Raw genomic sequence first — 22666 nt, 5'->3', positions numbered from 1 at the left:
CCCTTAAAACTGTCATTTTTTCCAGTATTAATAGGGCAATGCCAGTTCAGCTTGGAACATGTTTAAGTAAGGGATCCTTCGTGTCCTGCACTTTGTAAAAATGATTTTTGCTTACTTGCCTTTTAATTTTTTCGTGTTCGAGTTGGTTTTCGCTTTTTGTTCGCCGGTTCGCTGGCTCGTTTTTGTTTTGCGGCTGCTTTGCTCTTTTTGCTCGCCCCCCCCACCCGTAAATTCACTTCCGTCACTTGTTAACTTTAACATTCATCGACACTTTTTGCCTTTTGGCCCTCTTTTTTTTTTCTGTACCTCCACCTCGGTACTACCTCATTTTTTTCTGGCTTGGCGGGAATGCAGCTGAAGCACTTTGTTATTTTGACAGCCGACAAAAAGCGGGCCAATGCCTTTGGCCAAAAGCAACCCCTTTTGGACCAGCAACCTGCACTCTTTCTTTCCTTCCGCGACTCGAATCAAAGTCAAGAAATGTTGAGTCATTAAAACGCGTTACCAGACCCCCTTGTCCTCCTTCTTTCCCACAAAGTGCAGTGCGAAATGCACTGTAGTTTCCGGCAAGGAGTTCTTCGGTCCCAAGGAAAAACCCCAACGAACTCGAGTTCCACTCCAGATATTCTTGCGAAACTTTCTGAAGGGTGTTATTAGGTATGAAGAAGGTATATTTCCTAGCGACTCCTTCGGGAATGTACACATTTTTGGCTGATATTGTTATGGAAATTGGTAGCTTTTAAGGTGGTAAAAACTAGGAAGTTTTATATATTAAAACAAAGACAAATCAAAAAAATATCTAAAATAAAAATAAATTCCCCTTGCTAAATCCCTTTTATAACTATTTGGCCAAGCCAAACTTTGGGCCAAAACAACCCAGAGTTCTCTACTTTTTGTTGGCCCTTTGAAATATTTTATAAAAAGGGCAAAAAGCCAGGAGAAAAAAACCTTGAAAATTTGTGACGAGGGGAAGAGCCAGCCAACAGCCAACAGGCAAAAGGCAAAAGGCAAAAGGCAAAAGCCAACGACAAGAGCAACATCAACGAGAGTAATAACAATAATAATAATAATAATGCAAAGTCATGGGCAATGATTGAAATTAATGGATTTCTAAATGCTCAGCGTCATTGCAGTCACCCTTTCTCGGCTCTTAACCCTTTGGCAGCTGAAGGGGCTTTGAGGCAGGAGGGTTAAGTTAACCCGCTGTCGACAAATTGTGGCTTTCCCACTGAGAGTCATAAAACAGCATTTGGCATTTATACTCGAAGATTGATTTCAAACATCAAACTTATTTGCCAGACAGACTTTCTTTCTTATATTAAATTAAAATCTAAAGGAAAAGCCTTGGGAAAGAACTTAAAAACCAAAAGTTAACTTTATTTAAACTCTCAACTTCTAAGTCTCCAATTTAGCCTTAAGCTGTAGGTGTTTTGATTCTCTCAAATTTACACACTTCGCCCAAAGTTTTTTAAGCTTTTTATTTTGAAAAATGCAAAAAAAAAAAAGAAAAAGAAAAACGTCTCGAATAATTTCTATTCAATTTGCTGGCTTCCCACTCTCCTTTCATTTTGTTTGTTCATTGAATTCTATTTATAAATTTTCACCTGGCTGCACGTTCCCTCCTGCCCCTCTGCCCTCGTTTACCATCTGATCCTTGTGTTGGCTTCTTCATCCATTCCTCCTTGGTCTCGCATTCGCAATCATAAAAGGCAACAAAATGTTGAACAAATTTTTATGGCTGCACAAAGCAACGGCAAGTGACAAAGCGAGAGAGCAGGGCAAAAAGTCAGCAGTCTGGGGTACACTGCGAGAAATTACTAACTCTCAATGGGTTTTGCATTTTTGTAACTTTAAGCTTAGCTTGACTTTAAGAAATCAAAGCGAATTTTTATCAACTTAAAAAGTTGTAAAAGTCAAGGGAATATTTAAATATTTTTAAATTAATTTTTAAGATAAATCAACAAAAATGTCTTGAATTTGCTTTCTGTAAATCTTAAAAAATTCTGGAAAATATTTTAATATTTGCAAATTCCACAAAACTTATCCCATTTCTCTATGTAAAAATTGAAATATTTTAACATTTTAACACACAATTTCATAGACTTAACACACTTTTCTCTCAGTGCAGTCAATGTCATGGCAGCACAGCCGTCTGAACGGCCCCCGCAATGCCCGCCTCCTTAGTTTTTTGGCTTGTGGTTGTCGCTTTTGTGGCTGCCTCGCATTTTCCGCCCAGCCAGAATTTTTCCCTCTCTGTTTTCGCCGTCGCGCCTTTTAGTATTAATTACAAATGAAATTTTCTTATCATTTCAGTTGCCGTTGACAACTTTCTGTCTGCTGGCCCGTCTGGTTCGCCATCTCCCTCGTCTCTCCGACAACCCATCAGGAGCTCCTCTAGTTTAGGGCCAATAAGCAAAAATAGTTGCTGCTAATTGTTGTTGTTCGCCGTTTATGGTTATGGCCAATGCGTGCTAATTGTCAGCAGCCATCTCTCCTTGGCCTTCCTTTTCGGGCTTTTCAATTTCAGCTTCGATGCTGGGTTGTATTTTGTATTCTCTATTTTGTATTTTGTTTTTCTTTTTAGGTATTTCGTATTTTGTATTGTGTTTCCTGCAGGAAATTAATGGCGACACTTTAGTGCGCTCAATATTGTTTGACTCCTCTCCTGTCAGCCGATTTTCTTTTTTCTTAACCTCTGATACTCTAGCTAAGGGTGTTGGAATGTTGTTGGAAAGAACTTTATGTAGGATACTTATATCTATTTTGTTAACTTCTTTGAGAAAGAAACATAAACCCTTCAAAGGTGGTCATTAGAATTGCATACTTTTAGGCTGGGTTATTTTTCTGAGCTTGCCATTTAATATTTAACTTGTAATTAATTTGTTATTTCTTTTAAGATATTTATAAGGCGTCTAGAGGGTTATTAAAAAGTCTTCCAAAATTAAATCTCTATTACTTAGGATTTTAACAGATTTTCAGATTCATCTGATTGTTAAAAAATAGAAAAATATTTTAATCACTACAAAAATAAGATAAATCTTAAAGATTTTTCAGGATTCAGCTGTAGAAATATATCTATCGAATATTTTCAGTTCAAGTTTTGTTAAATATTAAATATATAAATACAGAATATACACAATTTGAATTTTTGTAAACAATTTAACTGCAATTTCAAGCATTAAGTTGCTTTCAAAATAATTTATAAGCCAATTAAGGACACATATTTCTTTTTCGTAAACTTGATTATATGATAGCCGGCTAAAGAGTATTTAGCACTTCGATCCATGTAATATATCACTATTTTCCCGGCCTTTATTTGGTATGTTTTCCTTGCTTTGTGTTCGCTTTTCGTTGGGTTCGCTTGATTTTCCTTCTTTTTTTTTGCGATATTTTCTATTTTCTATTTGTTTGCTGTCGTCGTAGTCGCTTGTCTATTTAAAAAGCACGTAAACATGGCCGACTTCTGGCGCGCCCAAATCAACAGCAACAACACAAGCAACAAAAATATAAACAATAACAACAACAACTTCCAAAAGAAGAGGAAGAGATGGGGTAATGGGAGAGGGGAAAGTAGAAAGTGGAAAAAAAATGTGGAAGGAAAAAAAGGATTGACGTGCGCATTTTAGTCACGCTGTCGCGGGTTTTTTGCCTTTTTGCCATTTTAGCTGATTGTTTTTGTTGTTGTCAGTGGCAGGAGCAGGAGCAGGAGTAGTTGTTGTAGTTGTAAGCGAAAGGATATACACGCCATGTGTGAGGGACACGAGTATATCAGGACATCGAGACATCCAGCCATCCAGCCATCAGGCAACTCAGCCCGCGGGTAACTTAATATTTTGTTGATGTTTGCCCAACTTGATTATATCTATCACTATCATAATATCGTACGACCCCCCACCCGCCAAGCTGCCAGCACTCCCCATTTTCCGAGACATATGCAAATTTCCCCAGCCAGTGAAGAGTCCCCCAAAAAAAAAGTGTCAACACAACAGATTGGACCACCGCACAAGGATATGGTCTCCAAACTGAATTATATGGCCAGTGGTGATATAATGAAAATGTGTAAGCCGGCAAAGGTTTCCTAAATTATCTGCTTGTTTACATGGGCCTGTGATTCATGTGAATAATTTACTTGGTGGCCTTTCTCAGGCTTTTGTCTAAGGTTCTCGGGAATAGCTGAGGCATAAAATCAGAAGCACTTACTAAATAATATTTTAAAATTGTATTCTTAAAGTTCTTTCTTTAGCTAATAGTAATCTTATTGACATTTATTTGGCTTGAATGTCTTTTCCTACTTTTACAATAAGTATACGCACTGTTGTTTTGGTCGTAAAATCATGTTTCATTTTCCATATGGCTAAACTAACTTTTCTTTATTCTAATATATAATTTATAACCAACAGCCATAAGATCTTACGGGCAATTTAAATATTTTTATAAAAGTAATGGAAATATTGCGCATACGCCTGGTTGTCCTTTTAATACACTGAGTAAAGTTTACTTTGACATTTAAAGCCTTGGAAATCTATAAAAATTCCTATAAAATACAGTTTTCTAACAGGCTTATTAATTAACTGATTGGCAGCTTATAAAAGTTCATGGAGGGCCATAAAATCATTTTAAAAATCTTAAAAATCTTCAAATAAAATAAACAAAAACTAAGCAAAGTTCATATAAAACAAAGGTTATTGGTAAAAGAAAGTAGGTAAGCTTTACGATTCGCACACTCTTTGGTTAAATTAAGAAAACACCCACCACATGCTTCTTAATACGAACATGAACAGTCCAATGCCCCATCGAATGTTTAAGGGGAATAATTTATTTGTAGTTTAATTGATTGTGCCAAAGGTCGTTCTGTCTCTCGCACACTTTGCCCTCCCCACCGCTTCTAATTCATTTGATTTTTATGAACTATGGCCAAGAGGGGCGGTGGCAGGTGGCAGAGGGAGAATAGTAATATGCAAATAGCTCAAGGCGTGTTCGCTGAAATCAGGAGCAAAAAGTCGGAAGGATATAGGGGGGGAATGGAAGGAAAGGGGAGAGAGAGATTTCTGGAGGAACATGGCGGTGGTTCCGTTTTTAAAAGCGCAAGCAAGTGAAAGCTTTCAATCAATGTCGTTCGCTCGTCAGGCGACCCTGCCCCACCCACTTTTCAGCACTCCCCATCCACCCGCCTCGTGACCATTCAATACCCCTACCCCCATTCAGCTGGGCTTACACGCCTCTGTTTTTGTGGCCAGCTTTGGCTTTTAATTTCTATCGCTACGATTTCATTTTTTAGTTCCGTTCGGTTTGGTTGGCTTGGCTTGGCTTGGCTTGGCTTGGCCTGGCCTGGCCTGGTTCAAGTAACCATTTCCATTTTCCACCCCACAGACCACCCCTTTTACCCAGCACCCACCACCCACCAAAACCCCCGCCCGCTCTAACCTCGCATAACAGAGCCACACCTCGTTCTTTGATTTTTATTAAGTTTTGTCGACTCGGTTTTTGCTTTTGTGTGTGTGTGTGTATGTGTCCGCATGTCCGTTTGTCCGTTTGTCCATATCCTGTCCAATGCCACGCCTTGCTCTAACCTCAAACCCCATCCCCCTTTGGCAGGCACTCCCTTTGCCCTTCGCCCGGCTAATGGTAAATGCCATTTCAATTACGTACACAGTACTAAAATTTTATGCGGCCAGTCAACGTGGCCTCCCTCCTTCGCAGTTCTTCGTCTGTTTTTTGCTTTGTCGATTTCCATTTGCGCTTTAAGTGCATTTGCACAATGCGAGGGGGTGTTCCGGGAGGCGGGGGATATAGTATTCGGGGTGTGGCCATAATCAAACATCAATCGGATGCCATAGAGGCCGTTTTTCCTAACACATTTTAGCTTTAACGGGTTTACGGCTACCTAAAGTGGTATAGGAAAGTGCTGGGAAAAGTAAGAACTTTTAAACTGATATGCAGAACTTGGCTGTAGGTTGTTGTCAAATCTGCTAAAAGCTATATATAGCTATATGTGCAGTCAAAGTTAAGTTTACGTTTTAGAAACAAGTTCCATTCATTGGTTACTTCTCAATCATTAAGGGTTTGGAATGAAATTTAAGTATGTTTAGAAGAAGATTATTATAAAACTATATTTTAAACCCCATAAAGTTTATAACAAAAGTTTGAAATACAGCTGAATTGGCATTCTTTGTTATTTTGAATCAGCAATTTAATGGTTTTAGAAGGCATTCTAGAGAGCCCGTAGGTCACCTATGAAATATCAAAACATATCAAAACAGCAATTCCTGAAATCAGAATCGCACTTTAAATCTTACGAACTCGTATTAAATCCACCTAAAATATCCTAAAACGCAGAGCAATATGCTAAGAAAGGAAATCGCATCCACAGCCAAAGAAAACAAATCAAAAATCATCTCCTTTGCCACAGTTTCGTTTCGTTTTGATTTTTTGTTTTGTGGGCCTCATGAAATCCCTGTTTTGTTTATTCTCATTCTTTTTTTCTTCCTCTCCCAAGTGACACCTGCAACCTCTATGAGTGTTAGTGAGTGTGTGTGTGTGTGGGTAGTGTGTCGGAAACAAATGGCACGCAAAACACCTGTCAAAAAAAAAAAAACAAAAACAAGACTGAAAACAAAACGAAGAAAATTTCAGGAAAAAAGCGAAAACTTTGTGAGCTCATTTCGTTACCCGTTGTTTTCACCAGTTTTGTTGCCTTCGTTTTGTCACTACTCTAACTGCCAATAGGCGCGTCAGAAAGTCAGAAAGTCACCAGTGACGACAACGGCAATAGTAACAATAACCGAGCACGAAAGGTATCCCTGCAGCAATAGGATTGCTATCTATGATCGAAGAGGGATGTACTCTTTAAAGAATGTAAAAAAGAGATAATAGCTTGGGGAAGTAGATCGTTCTAATCTTCATTTTAACTCAAAGATTTTAAGCTATTCTAAGGGGTATTGAAATTTGTTTACGAGTTAGGATTTAGATTAGGATCAGTGACTTAAAAACTTAACATTTTCAATGTATTCAAGTTGAAATTTCATGAAGAAAAGGTTAATAAAAGTTAAGTTTAGTTTCTTAAGGGAAAAGATTCAATTTTGAAACTGAAATAGCTAAAAAGATCTTAGGCTCTGATAAGTAATACTTCTTAGAATTATATAGAAACCTTTCAAGGAATATTCTTCCATAATTACAAGTTAAGGAGAAGAAGAGTAGTAGGAGCTTTATTTAAAGGCACTTTGAGGTTATTTTACTGATTATTATGTAACTTATTTTATATAAATTTTTGGTATACTTCTCATAAAGTCTGATCACCTAAAAGAAACCCCTAAAGAGGGTATCCACCAACAAAGAGCGACCTGGCTGAGCCAAATCGTGCTGGGCTGAGCTTTTCGTGCACTCAGCTGGCACATGCATTTGTAACCCAACCCTCTGCTCCTCTTAGCTCTTCCAGCACCGTTTTCCCACCGTAGTTTTCCGAGGGAAAAGCAAGAATTGCAGAGAGGAACCGCAGTCACTTTGGCTTTGCATTTTTTGTGAGCTCGGGTTACCCCGGAGGGGGCCTGTGTAAGTGGTGATGGAAGAAAGTTATAGTTGCAAGGGAAACTGGGAGAAATCAGATGGGGATGGGAGTTGTTGCATTTGGCAACAGGTGGTGAGGCTTAGTCCTCGGTGATCTGTTCCACATGGCCATCTCCGCCAGAGTTTCTCATTCGCAAAGCCCACAAATAAACAAAACAAATGCCCCGAAAACAGAAAACAGAAAAGCAGCAAAAGAAAACTCCACTTGAAACGAAGAAAAGGAAAACCAAAAAAAAAAAAATGCTGCACTTAAATATTAGCAAAAGTTTTCCTGTCGCCACTAGAAGAAAGAAAGGGAAAAGCAGAAAACGAGAGAGAGAGAATGTCAGGTTTAAGCGTAAATTTTCCACTGACACTGATTTGTTGCCTTTGGCTACAAAGGTAATTTTTGGAGGAAAAGGCAGGTGAGAAGTAAGGAACGTTGCACCAAAAAAAAAATGTCTTTAATATTTAAATAAGGGTTAACCACCAGGAAGTAAATATATCCAAATAATTACAAAACTAACTGAATTTTTAATAAATATTTTCGTTTTTTCAGGCAATATTTTAGTATCTTGAAAAACCTGAAGAAAATTTCCACAGTGCCCAAAAATAGCTGAACAACTGACTGACATTGCTTGTTTGCTTCCGAGAGCAGTAACTTGGCATCCTGCCGCCCCAGGACTTCCTCATTTTCCCCACCTTTCTTGCACTTAAACTTTGGCAAGTTGTTGTTGCTGCTGCAGCCACTGCTGCTGCACTCATTATTGTCAAGTTGCCTTTTACACATTCTAGCTACTCATTTGGGTTGCACATCCACACAGAACCAACTAACCACACGGGGGAAAGGCTGGTAACAATGGAAATCCCCGGGAAAATGAAGGTTTCTCTGCTGCCGCTGCTGCTGCATGCCTGCCTAAAAATTTGTGCTGCATACTTTGGGGCGCCTGCATCCATAGATGTGCCCCGAATTCTGTGGATATATAGCAGTTACTCCCCAAACGATCCAATCCCTGTTCTGCCAGGTGTCTAAGCATGATGGGCAAAGGGCGGGGAAGAGGCAGCGGCACTCAAATTGCCACTGCCAAATGGCCAGCAAAAGAGCAAACAGTGAAAAGTTAAGCGGGCCCATTTCTGGTGTCATTTTCCCAACATCCCCACTTTCCCGGAGTTTTAATGATGTTGCTCGACTGTCTCCGGCTTCACTTGCAGCTGCACCGCTGAGTGACCGGATGACCGCAACATCAGGCCGAAGGAAGTCCAGGGGGTGAATGTACTACGAGAAAGATGCTGAGTCCAATGAAGAGTCCTCCATTTCCGCTGCTCTCATTTCCGCTTTCTCAAGAGATTTGGGAAGTTAATTCCTCAAAGAAATCTTTGGATTATTATGTAATAATAACTAGTTAATCAGTTTGTTAATTACTAATTAATAAATTAAAATAAAATAAAGAGACTTCAACTTCCCAAACTTTGCACTTTATAATCTTGCAAGTCACAACCTAAACAAGTTCAAAAATATTTTTCAAAAATGTTAATAAAAACAAAAAAAAACTAAAAATAAATACAATTTCCGAACTAATTTCGTATTTCAGTAAAATCCACAAAGGAAACCCCGAATTCTGCATCTAAATCGCCAAAGTCCTAGGGAAAATGAAACTGAGAGCTAGGCTTATCCAGAATTTTTGTCGGATTTTTGCCCAGAAGCACTTTGGCTTGTCGACGGTATGAAGCAGGCGGACAGGCGGATAGGGGGACAACCGGACATCCCGACGGACGGATAGAAGAACAAACGGACAAGCGGACAGTAGGACAGCAGGACGGACAGGGTTACAGAGGGATAGAGGGACAGGCAGCCCAGCATCGCAGCAACCAAGTGACGGCGCAGTTAATTAGTCTAAGTGGAACTGGGTGCACAAACTTCAAGCACTCCCCACTCTCCATTGTTGCCTCCAATTGCTACTTTCACTAGCTGCACTTCTCTATTCTCCGCCAGCTTTCTCCACCCCTTCGCTGCAGCCTTCTGTTTCTGTTTTGTGAAGGAGAACCTGGCTTGGTTGCTCCTGCCAATTGCTGTTCACTTTTCGGCTGCTGCCATTTAAAATGGGCAGTGAGCGTGTTGCGGCTTCAGATTTTTACAGGGTAGCTAGGGATTCGGGAATATCAGTGATTCTTAGCGGTTTTGTAAAAAGAAATTGAATAAATAAACTTAAATTATTATTACAAGTTCGGAACTTTGTAAGGTTTGGGTCATATTTCTATAAGAGACGAAAAAATTGGCAATTTACATCGTTAAAATAGATCATAATTCGAACAGCTGATAAGCAAATCCAACTAAAAATCAACTCAAAAATCTAAAATGCAATGCAAATTATTTAAGAAGGAACCCAAAAGGAAAGCTACTCGGAGAATGTTCCCCAATCCAGGACATCTCCCCTTCGAGCACTTCTTCCCTTTCGTTGTTTTTTTTCTCCTCAACTTTGGTTCAGCTAGCAAACTCAAGAAGGACTCTCGAGGACTTGGTCGCTGAAGGATCTCAGCTGGGTATATTCATTTGTATTCATTAGACTCGCCTTGCAAGTGACTGACCATAAAAAGGCAAAGAAAGCTGAGAAAAGAGCTCATGAATTCACTTTCAGGTTTTGGGAACTGAATGTTAGGTCTTACCTGTTTTGAAATCATAAAATATATGATTAAATTATGGCTTTTCTTTGGTTTTTCTCTCAGTGAACTGGAATTATTTCGCACTTACTAAGCAAGTATTCAAATTGCTTTCCTCTAACGTACAAACACACATGCCCTCGCTTCGATTTAAGCTAATGTTTTCCAAATGAATTTTCACTTTGCACTGCAATTGGATTTCCCTTTCACCTTGAGGCCACTCACAATGCAGTTAACCACCCTCCCACCCAAACGAAACGAAAAAAAAGAAACGAATGTGAATAAACAGCGGGTGTGTGGTGATGTGGGTTTAAGTTGGGCAGGGGACCTTGAATATCTCCCGCCGGGAGACCCGCAAAATGTTGGCCAAACATTTGCAATTCTTTTGAAATCATCATTACGCCCGAACGGGGTGGGGAGGGCTTAAATGGGTTAAGGGGTTAAGGGGTTAAGGGTTCGTAGTCCGTGGCCCTTTGTGGTTGGGTGGGCGGTGCAAAAGTTTCCCGCAGAGTCGTCGAAGAACACACATTCTTCATTAGCCGCTTGGCACATTTTTCTCCGAGGTTTCTTCCTGCGGCGGGCGCTGGAAAGTATGCTACCCATATTCAAGGGCCTAAAGGGGCCACCACTATGCGAGTGTGCGTGTGTGCATATGTGTGCATGTGTTGGCCATGATAAATGAGCCATTGGCATTTATTTTCGTTTCAGTTTCATTTCGTTTGGTTTGCTCCCCAAGAAATCGATGTCTGCTGATTTTTCAGCCAGCCCACTGAAAATTACATTTCGCATTTTCCGGAAGCAAGAAAAGAATAAAAAAAACGTGAAGGAAAACCAGACGGCTGCTAGTTCATCTAAGCGCACACAGGTGGCGCTAATGTGGCCGCAGCACCTTGAATGCTCTTGATTTGTTGCCAAGCCAAAGGAAATTATGCCAATTTTTTGCCATTCCGTCTGCATATGTTTGTGTGTGTATGCTATAGTGTGTGTGTGTGTGTGTGTGTGTATGTGTCGGTTGTGGTACGACCTTGTGGCTTATTTATTTTGCAAGTGGGGCCTGGGATCTGTATAAATAACCGATGAGTTGCTTAAAGTTTCGGCTGGAAAGTTAACAAAATTTGTGTAAAAGTTAAGGGTAAGCTCGGGAAAAGGTTATGTGGTAAATTCAGCTTTAAAATAGTTTTTATTTTTAATTTAAATCATAAATACCATTGCCTCTTTACGAGTTTATTGCCTCTTATACATCTCTTAGATTTTAATTCTGCTTTGTTTGGGGACTTGGCTGACATCACTTTTTATGTGCATTTACAGCAGAATCGCAATGGAAATCGCAATCAGAATCAGAAACAGAATCAGAGTCCAAGAATCAGGGGCTCTGAAGACACTTGGAAATCAAATCGCATTGCTATTAAATTTGACCAGCCAAGCATAGCTTGGCCAGGGAAAAAAATGAAAGCCGGCAGAAGGACTTGACCAAAGTGGCCAATGACGATGACGTTGGCACGTCCACACTCGGCCCAAAAGGAAAGCCAAAGCGAGGGGAGTGTTCTGAAAAGGAAAGCCTCCCCTGTTCTTGGGCCAGTCGATGCTTCAATTTTACACATGTTTTGCATGCGAATCTCGCCAAACAAACACGGCAACTACTACAAATACTACAACATCTCGACTTGTTCGTGCCGGAAGTTGGAAATTTTCTCAAGCAAATTTTTGGCATTTTTACAAAACGTACTTGGGCCAATTTTATTAGGCAGCCTTTCGCCTGCTTTCTTTCTTGCCTTTTTGCTTTGCTTTTTGTCTTCTTTTTTTGTTTTTGTTTTTGGGGGCACACGCAAAGCAGCAACATCGTCAACGTGCAGTCGAAAAGTTGTAATTTTAATTTAGCCTCTAACTGCCTGAAAGACACACTCACACACACTGGCATAGTTGGAAAATTGGAAAATGGGCGGCAGATTCAGAGGTCCAAGGCGTTGAAAAGCCACAAAGTTGCACGTTCGACTGAGGGGTGGGGGTAAACTTTGACTCCTGCTCTCGTCACGCATGCCACTGCACCTGCAGCTGTGTAAGTTGCATGGCCAAAAAGGGAAAGGCGACTGGGGCTTGTCGTCAAACGGGCTTAGGAATTAGGTAGCCCAAATTAAATAAACGAATTTCATTTGCATTTTGGCTTCGTTTATGCTCGCCCCCGGGGGGGAAATGAAATTCAAGGAATCCCATGGAATCCCCTGGAAAATGGAGCTACACACAAAGATAAGCCTTTGATAAGAAGGTTTTACAACCTATGAACTTTCACAAAAATATAGAATTTCGTTGAGAGAGTGAAAAGCTGGCAGGCCAACAGTTCCAAGAAACATTCACGACCTCATCATCTTGGCCACAAACTGCCAAATTAGCCATAGAATTCTAAAAGCAGGTAAAGCTTTGATAATTTGGCTTACTCACATGGAAAACTTCTGACAATTTTCAATTAATGAATCCTACGAAAAACCTACGACTATAAATTAAAAGAAAATTCAAGGAAAACTCAAGCTTGCAAGATAAAATTTACAAAGTGAGGGGGTGGGGGTGGTCTTAATAAAAACTTCAATGAATTTGTCCGAGCATCGACATGTTTATCCAATCTGGTAACCTAACCCACAAAAAAAAAGAAGGGAAAACTTTAACCGCTTTAAATATTTTAGAAATAGTTTTCCCACCCGAATTTTCTCCGCCACTCGTCCGGCCAATCTGGAAAAGCCAAAGCGTGAGAGCAAGAGCAAACTTTGTTTTTCTTTTTTGAGGGCTGTCCGACTTCTTTCAATCGCCTGCCAATCTCAGCCGCCCTACCCCCCCTTTTCCGGGGTTTTTCCCAGCTTTCTTCCCCTCCCCACCAACCCTTCTTCTCTGGCAGTCTGCTCAATAATTTGTTGGGTCTGGAAATCAAAGCAAGCCTTTGCTGATCCCCTTTGAGTGATTTGCTCGCTCGCCTCACGGACATTTGAAATGGAGCGCAGGAAAAGTGGGATGACTTGCCGGAGAGGAGAAGGAAGAGCAGGAGGAGGAAGAGGAAAAGCGTCGACAGGTGAGGAAAAGCGAGTGAAACTCAGTCGGCAATTAAGGCGCAAATCGTTTTTGTTTCCACACACCACGAATAATTAATGGCCAGGCCATTGCAATCGGAGTCGGCTGATGGCCGACTGCAGTCTGTTCACTTAATAATTGAATCGGTTAATAATGCAGCATAATGCTGCATAAATGATGGCCCTAACAAATCGTAATTGCCCCCCTGCAAATGAAAACCAACTGGCAAATTGCAATTGCAAATACAAAATTCAAAATTTTCCCGCAACAGAAGAGGAAATGCATGAAATTTGTGAATTTTCCTCTCATTTTTTTATATTTCTGCCGGACTTTACTCTAAACATTTTTTGCATTTGAAGTTTTTGTTGAAATTTAATTGGCCTGACTACATTTTACATTTCATTTAAGGCCAGATAACATTTTCAAGCTGCCACTAACTAACTTGTCTTCGGGAATGTCTGAAAGTTCCCCCCCAAAAAATCTTTTCATTTAACTCATATTTATTTATAATAAAAAGTTTAAGCATTTCGTACGTCTTGTAAACTGCTTTTAGAAGCTTTTAACTTGGCAATAAAATGTTTAAAGAATATTTACTTTTCCACGCTTAATGCTGTTTGGCTGCACTAATTTTTCCGGTCAGTCTGCGGTCAGTTTTTCCTCGGTCGCTTTGTGGGATCCTTTTTATGGGCGGCACTCTTATTTAATGCTCGGTTTAAATGCTTACTTCATGGCTAGCTACGCTGAAATGTGTCCCCTTGACTTGGCTTGGCACTCGTGTTTGACCTGCCAGCACTTTTCCCAGCTAGCTTTTCCCTTAGCTTTTCCCATTGTGTGCCATTGTGCCGTGTCAAAGTCACACATTCCCTTGCCCAAAACGAACACACACACACACAGTGTCACACACACACACACACACACACACACATGGGATGCAAGTGCATTTGGTTCGGAAAATTGAGAAGGGGAGGGTGCCCATGGGCAAGGTCAAAGGGAGAGTGGGCGTGTCACTGCGGGGCAGTGTGTGGGTGTGTGTGTGTGCAGATGGACCGCCGCCATGTGTGCGTGCGAGCGTATTGTCAGGTTAATCACTCGTTTTGTTGGCAATTACCGTTATGACCCCAACGAGAGAACAACAATAAAGCCGCATGGCGAGGGGAGTAGAGCAGTGGGTAGCAGTGGGCGGGGCCAGTGGCAAAGCCACTTGACCTTTTGTTGTTGCCAGCGAATATCAATGAGTCCATTATGTATGAATGTCAATGATTATGGCCGCCTGACATGACACAGTGGAAATTCCGAAAGGGACGTCGATAAGGGAGGCCCCAAATGACAGTTGACAGCGTTTGGCATTTTGGCACTTTTCCTCCTCTCTCTCTCTCTCTCTCTCTCTCTCCTCTAAGGTCTAAGGACACCAAGGACGAAGGAGACGACGCCCGTTGACAATAACAGCATCAATTTGCCGTCACCTGGGCGGCCCATTTCCCGGGGGAAACCTTTGCGGGAGTGAGAAAATCCAGGGGGGTAAGTACGCCCTGGCCCACATCATAAAATTTTAGCAGCACGCACTGGCGACGTATCAATGTCAGCATGCCAGATTCCTTTCTCTATGCACAGTGGTGTTAGGATATGGAATATGATTTAAATAAAATTCGAAAATTCAAGTTACTCTACTGGGAAAATCAGTAATTAAAGTGAAAATTGTCTCTTTTGAATTAACAAAGCTCCTCAATGATTTAATCTACATTTTTAACTAGTTGTTAGTTTAGCTTAATGGTTAATCTGAAAATGTGTATTAAAATGTATCTTCTTAAGGTTTGTCTAAGCTACAATCATGCCTTAAAATGCTTAATAATGTTTAATAATGTTAATTGATAAATAGTCTTTAACCACTAACAACCTTTCCTACCTTAAAATGATCCCCAACCTTAGGCCCTTTCCGTTTCGATGTCTAACTTTACTCCTATTGCATCATTTTTATCATAATAATCATAATCATTAAGGCTTATCATAACCAACTTACTAAGAAAAGTAAACAGTTTTCAAAAGTCGTTGTTATGAAACTTATAAGACCAGCTCCTTTCATCTTTCAGCTTGGAAATTCTACTAAAAAATCCTATATAAAAGGTAAACTAAACTTAGTATGTACACTTTTAACAGATATATATCCACTATATAATATTGTCTACATAAATTAGTTGCCTTTTTTCTAATGACATTTCTAACTAAGTCAGATATCCTTTTTATTTTTCATAAAATAACATTTGTACCAAAGTTTAAAGTGAAAGATTTCAAATTTTAACTTTCATCTTAAAGAAATTCCTTGCAAAATTCAAATGACTTTCGCACATTTTAGCTCCAATGTGCCTTGCCCCAACGAACTTGTTTGGGGTCGTTAAATGCCGAGGTGTTCTCACTGTACAGGGGACCCACTTCAGACTGTCTCTCGCATTTTGTTATGATTATTGTTATGATTGTTGCTGTTTTTTGCTGAAGTGCTTTTCTGCTTGGCTGTGAGTTGAAAAATGTGTAGGCTGCTTTTAGGGGCACAAATACTCATACTAATGCCTGAAAACGCACACAAAAACGACTAACACACACACACAGAGGCATACACATACAACAGGTGTCTTGGGCGAAATGTTATCAATGCCAAATTAAGCGTAAAATGCTGTCGCACTTTAAAAGGCAAATTAGCCCCAAAGCCCAAGGCAAAGGCCAAATGAGGCGTGAATAATGCACATGTGTGGGTGTGTGTGAGTCACATACACAGCGAATGAGCTTACACACATACACCCACAAATGGGGAGTTGGGGAAAATTATTATGTCTGGCCGGGATCATTTATTAGCCAAGTTTTTCAGCGCTCTTTCATTTCTCTCTCCAACCTCCACGCCAACACCATACTTTAGCACATCGATGAGGCGTAAAAGAATTATGCAGGCAACCCTGCTGCCAACAAGCTCACTACCGCCCACTTCCGGCAGCCATTGTTGCCATGCCATTGTTCCAGCCATTGGGAACAATTAAGCGAGCTTAGAACTCAACTGGAAACTCTCGGCCAGCAAACTGCCAACTGCCAATTGCAGCTGCCATTCAATAAAATTTAAACGTCAAAGCGGCATCGGGCCAATTATTTGTGACCGCACTGGACCCAAAACAGAGAGACAGAGCTAAAAAAAAAAAAAGAAATCAGCAAAATTGCGGGGCAGTGGGGGGGGTTAAAAGAAAATGAACACAAAAAAATTGGGAATAAAAGCGCCGTGGAGAGAAAGAAAGAAAGAAGCGTCCTGGCGGGCCTTTGTCTCTGCGATTCCTTTGTTTCAACCCGGGAAGATGACGGCTCCGCGACGAGGGGAAATGGCTGAAACTATACGAAAAACTGGGCAAAAACGGCGAAGGGGGGAGTTTAGGTAAAGAAATGGCGAAATGGCGGAGAAAAGCCCAAGGGGCGAGTCGGAAAAGCAACGGAGCTGGGGCATTGTGCAAATTAAAACTGCACTTGATTATTTCTCCTGCTAATTTTCATTGTTCAACCCGAAAGAAAAAAAAACTCCAAATGATGAGGAAAATGGAGAAAAAGAAACGGAATGAGCAAATCTTCAATAAAGAAAAGTCCTGGGACGAGATGCCCTTGATGGACAGTACATTTCAGCAATTAAGGGAGTAAGGTGATCGCGGGATACCGAATAAAGGTTTGGTTTTTAAGGAAGGATTGCCCAAAGTTGCGGTGACTTTCGAATTAAGGAAATACATAAAGATTTAAGCTGAAATTTGCAACATGTAAGCTGTAAAGAGGATCCAGGCAATGGTTCCCTTAGTTAGTAACTCTTAACATAGGAAAAGGCCGCTGTTTGTGCATTTAAAAAATATAAACAAATATAATAAAACTTAAAATATATCAGATTATGCTGCCAAACGAGCAGATCCAAAGAGGAGATCTGGTTCAGCAATCACTAACTTAGCCTAGAAGGCAGTATGTGATTTAAGATTTCTAAAATTGATGCGGAATTAAAGTAGATTACTGATCAGTTGATAAGCTTAACCAGGTTTCTCAGAGTCGTTATTCTTTTTAAGCAATAATTAACAAAATTGATTTAAAATTGAAATATAACTAAGAAGCTTTGATAACATCATAAAGTTGATAAACGAAAATGTAATGTCTACAAAATGAAATACTTTTTTTTTGGAACCTCTAGAGTAGTGACAATACTGAAGAAGAAAAGCGAAAAACCATCCTTGGACAACAACTCTGGAAAGTAGCTTTTCATTAGCGCGCGAGGCGTGGCAACTTAAGCGATTTGAGGAGAGGGGACAAAGGTCCCGGGTCAGGGGTCATGGTTCGTCTTGAAGGGTTGTTTTCTCTTTCAATTCTGGCCACAAATTGAAAGCAAAATGCCAACGATGAGCCTGATGATGATGACCGGCAGGCCAAGCGACAGTAACAACAGAAACAGAAAAAACAACCAACGACTTTCGGCAACAATGAAACAAAAGGACGAAAAGGGGGGTGTGGGCGGGCGTGTGGTCGGTAGGGGGGATGGGCGGAAAAAGTCGGAAGGAAGGAAGATCGAAAGACAGCAGAAACAGATTGAAATCAGTTTGAAAACAAGCGAAGCGGAAAAATGCATGACCCGCTTCGACTTCGGGCGAGGCCAAAAACCGGATGAGAGAGGACAAAAGGGGGGAAGATTGAGGGATGGGTTGGAAAATGTCACCGAATGGCGGAAAGAGCGGTTGGGGGTTGCGGGGCAATGGGTTCAACAGTTCAGCAGTTGGCCATGGTTAAGTGCTGGAAATTATGTTATGCTCGTCGGCCATTGTTTTATGTCTCCATTCGAGGATTATTGGTCATGCATGAGGAGTCACCACCCACTCAACCTTTACGCTTTCCCCCCCTCTTATAACTCCCTGATTAACTCAATAAATAAACAATTTCCACAGTGAAGTGGAATTTCTGGACATTGTTTGGCCAACAATTCAATCGCTGCCACATTGAGGTAAACTTTTCGAAGACCCGAAAACTATGCTACACTTTTATACAGAAAGTAAAAGAAATCAAGAGATGGCAAGATGCACATCGAAGAAATGTTAGTTCATATAAAGGAAAGTTCTGAAAAGTATTCTAGCTAGATTTTTTAATGATAGAACTAACAACTTTAAAGTAGCTTACAGTAATTTCTTAACTTTAAGATCATGTTAAGCTTAAATTTGTAAATATAAATCCCCTTTGGATAAGCAATGGCTGTTTAGATGGTACATATTCTAGTCAAATCTTTACGGAATGTGTATTTATTTAACCAAAAAACTTAAATGAGCCTTTCATAGTAATACAAATTATAAATATCACAGAGAATTCCCCGTAATTTTACATATTTCCTAACATTTTTTCATCGTGTAAAACTGCTTGCAATCATATTTCCATCTGCTATTTTGAAGTCTGCCCAACACACTCACATACACATGCAAAATTGCCAAATCGAAACGATTTTCAAATGCAACACACACACATTGAAAATCTGAAGTAAGGCCAAAAAACATGGCCAATGGCTGGGAGAGAATAACAAACAAGCAGCAGCAAGTACAACAATGCGAAAATAAGTGAAGAAAAAGTATAATTTCCATTTCAAATTGAATTTTCATTTGCACAAAAGCAGAATGGAGATGGTAAAGAAGCAGCAGCCGTATATATATATATATATAAAATCCAATATATATATATATATATGTGGAAGCGGAGGAGCTTACCATGCACAGATAAGACACAGAGCTGGCTAAATATTGGGCAAAAGCGAAAATCAATGTCCTGACGCGGCCAGTTTAATGTTTTCGGGATTACAGCCTGCCGGCGGTCGAGCATACAAGCCATAGCCACCCACCGATTTTCCCATTTTCCCGAAAATACCCATACACACACATACACTCCGGGCACCAACAACGTATATGTGTTCCGACGTGCAGCAACTTAATTTAGCATTAACACACACACTCCCAGAGACACAAGCACAGAGACAGAGGGCTGTGTTGTTGTTGTTGTTGTTGTTGTTGTTAAAAGCCATTGCACAGGAGCTAACAAACTTTGGAACACCACTCACCCCCCTTCCCCTTAGAGCCCCCTCTTACACCCCCTACCAACCCCAGCTCGATGACCGAAGATCCATTCCCCTGCCACGTAGCTACGTGCCACATTACGTAGCCGACTGGTGGGCCAGACCAGTAGTAAAATCCAAGTAAGAGCAGGTAAGCTGCCCTAAAAGAAGCAACTATTCTTTTTTTCTATTTTTGTATATTTATAGTTTAGCGCCAAAGAGTTATACTAAGCGAAGGCAGCACAGAGTCATAATTTCCTGGGCAACTCGAAGCACTTTTGGGTTTCACACAGGTTCTAAAAAACCCTTAATATGTGGCCATTGATAGGGCAATACATTGGGAAATCCTCTATGAAGTTTGAAAACCAAAAATGGTAAAGAATTTGATTGATAAAACGGCAGCTTTTCTGTCGCAAATGGATTTTCCCTAAGTTAAGGCTATGAAATGAATTTAAAATTAGATTTTTACTATAAAAATGTGTCCTTATGAATATTATCATCTTAGTAAGGTAAGGGCTTCTTAATTTTAAGGGTATATAATATTTAAAGAAGGTTTTTATAAAGGTTCTAAGCCCAGAACTTATTTTGCCCAAAGTCGCTGAAAAAAGAAGATTGTGGAAAATCCTTAATCCTTCGTTCTGTAATGTCTGCAACTTCTCAAACTTCTCTGTTAACAACAGAAACCTATTTTAAATGCTTAAATAATAATATAAAATATAAAAATTATAATAACTATAAAGAATTGCCGTCAACATAAAATAATATTAATCTGTAAAACTTAAAAATTTGAAAATTAAAACTTAATTTTTACACCACAACCTCCCAACTAATTTTTTAACCTAAAACTTAGCCTTACACTGCCATAACGTACTGTGGGGCATTCAACTTGTGTCTGGCAGCTTGGTTGCCACTTTGGAATTTTGTTTATATCCGACACGAACCGACAGTGGCAGCTGCGACCCAGCCAAAAATCATTTCAGAAATTGTTCTTTCAATTTCGCGTTGCCATTTGATTTTGGCGTGTCGAAGGCAGGGGTGTCCCTGTGAAAGGGGCTAAAGATTATAGGGCATTATTTAATGCATTTAGTTGAAAGAGGAAATTAATTTAGTTAGCCTGGCGAGGATGCTTCTACTACACAGAGAGAGAGACTAATGTGGCATCTCTTTCTGGTCGTCTGGCTGCACTCCTTTGATTTCCCACACGTGCCAGAGGGTAGGGGTTACGTTTCATCCCCCCCACCACCAAATTTTCGAGGGGCAGGAAAGGCCAGGAGCTGCAGGTTGCAAGCTGCAGGTGCAACTGTCCCAACGCTCACGGCTGATTTATCGTCCATGAAATTTATGTTTAGTTTAATCGAATGGGGCAAACAAAAATTGTGCAGAGAGCGGCCTGCTTATCGCTGGCCAGCCGACTCCTACCGCCGCCCAGCCTTGCCTCAAATCCCCCTCCGCCTTTGGGCCACCCACACACCCATGGAAAAGTTTACTTAAGCACAGGAGGTGCTGCAAAATTAAGCAGCAGCAGGAACCACTCAACTCAAAGTGGGATAGTGGAGGTTTTCTCTATACTTTTTTTTTCTAGGGGCTGACTGGGTTTAAGGGGTCCCTCCAACCCCCTTCCCTCTTTTATTTCTTCAAGCCGCTCCTACTGCCGCTTCTGATTCTGCTTCTACTTGTTCTTGTTCTTGTTCCTCTCCTCGAGCGTTTACTGCTGCAACTCGCAGACGCAACTATTGCAAAATTTCAACGTGAATTTATTGCATGAACATTTCTTTTTCCCTCCTGCTTTTTGCATTTTTTTCGTCTTCCTCATCTTCGTGATATTTTCGTTTTTCCTATATATATATATATATATATATATTCTTATGCTATATATATGTTTTTTTTTTTTGGCCATCCTAGTTCTTGTGCCTTTTTCAATGTGCTGAATTTTCGTGCGGCCGCCGGCTATATATTTGTCTATATATTCTACGAGAATGAAATGCAGCCCCTCACCTACCTATATATATATATATATATATATCTATGTATCAGTATATATAGTGTATATGTCTGTGGCGGGCCTTAAAGTCGGCTCATAGTTATGGCGGCCTCTGGAAGTAAATATTTAGCAGTTGCAACTTTTATGAGTCTCGGTTGGGGGGGAGTCTGTAGGTCATAGCCAGCTTTTTAACGGGCTTTATATATATCAAAAATAAGGCTTAAAGAAATGGTTATAAAATATGTTTCATAAAAATACTAACAATTTATAACTTTAATTTTGAGAAAACATCTAAAAATAATCTCCCAACTCTCCTTTTTTAAGTTCAATATTTAACCATCAATTGGCGTTCCTTTTATTTGATTTGAAATTTAATCAAATTTGAAATGAAATCTTAGTTCCTCCTCTTCTTGGCCGAATTAAAAGTTTTATGCATTTGCATCTATCGATTCGAGTTGGAATGCAAATGAAGATGTCCCTGGTACCCGAAAGCCCTCTGATTTCCTTTTGCAACTCTTGGCCTAAGTAGCCTCGATTAATGTGCAAACTTTTTGGCCACTTGCATCCGCTTCTGGTAATTTGAGGCTGACTGGCTATCCCCTAACCTAACCTTTCTAGCTGCAATTTATTTATTTATTCTGTTGCTCATTATCTGTGCCAAGGGTGGTGGCACCACAGCTCCGCAATTAATGTTGAATTTACGATGACAGATCTGTGGCATTGATAAGACGCCAGGCCCCAGAAACTAAACTCAAGAGCACAGGAAGCTTATCGCAGGACGTGACTGCCAGCAGCTGCACTGCGGGAAAGTATATATCTTAAGTAATTGGAAAAATAGCTGTGAGTTTGGGTTTAAAACACTGAGGAAAGTTTAAAACCAATTTTAGTTCTAAGAGAATTATTTTGGGTTTCGTTTAATTTAAGATGCGAGTCAAAAACTGGCTTAGAAATAGCTCTATATTTTTTCTTATAAAATCGAATAATATTTATAACATACCAATGCTGTTTGTATGGAAAAAGTGTGGAAAGTTACTTATGATTTAAGATATTTGGGATATTAAAAATGGAATTCATGAAAAAGGACATCCTTGGAAGAGCAGAGGTAAGCTTGTTTTATTAGAGAATAACTTGGGCAGTTCTATCTTCTATAAAAAGTTCATGAAAGTGAACATGGATTATAACATTTTTAAGGTAGATTTATAGAGTTTTAAGCACAAGGATATGTCCTTTGAATACATCTTGTTATGATCTTTACAACCTAAACTAGCTTAAGTAGATATATTAAGTAAATTTAAGTAGCTCTGAGGTTATGATTAGGTTCTGTGACTGACTGACAACTATGTTTAAAA

The 22666-nt window shown here is 40.0% G+C and overlaps 1 protein-coding gene across 1 annotated transcript in view; it reads right to left on the bottom strand.

Moving 5' to 3' along the window:
* The window catches only part of LOC108103164 (carbonic anhydrase-related protein 10), a 56471-nt gene that overhangs the window by 24111 nt on the left and 9694 nt on the right, over positions 1 to 22666 (bottom strand). The gene's annotated exons all lie outside the window — the stretch shown is intronic.

The sequence above is a fragment of the Drosophila eugracilis genome, unplaced genomic scaffold (genome assembly GCF_018153835.1).
Source record: "Drosophila eugracilis isolate 14026-0451.02 unplaced genomic scaffold, ASM1815383v1 contig_649, whole genome shotgun sequence".
NCBI classification, from domain to species: domain Eukaryota; kingdom Metazoa; phylum Arthropoda; class Insecta; order Diptera; family Drosophilidae; genus Drosophila; species Drosophila eugracilis.
The sequence above is the reverse complement of the archived record's forward strand: the minus strand, read 5'-3'. Positions and strand labels throughout refer to the sequence as shown.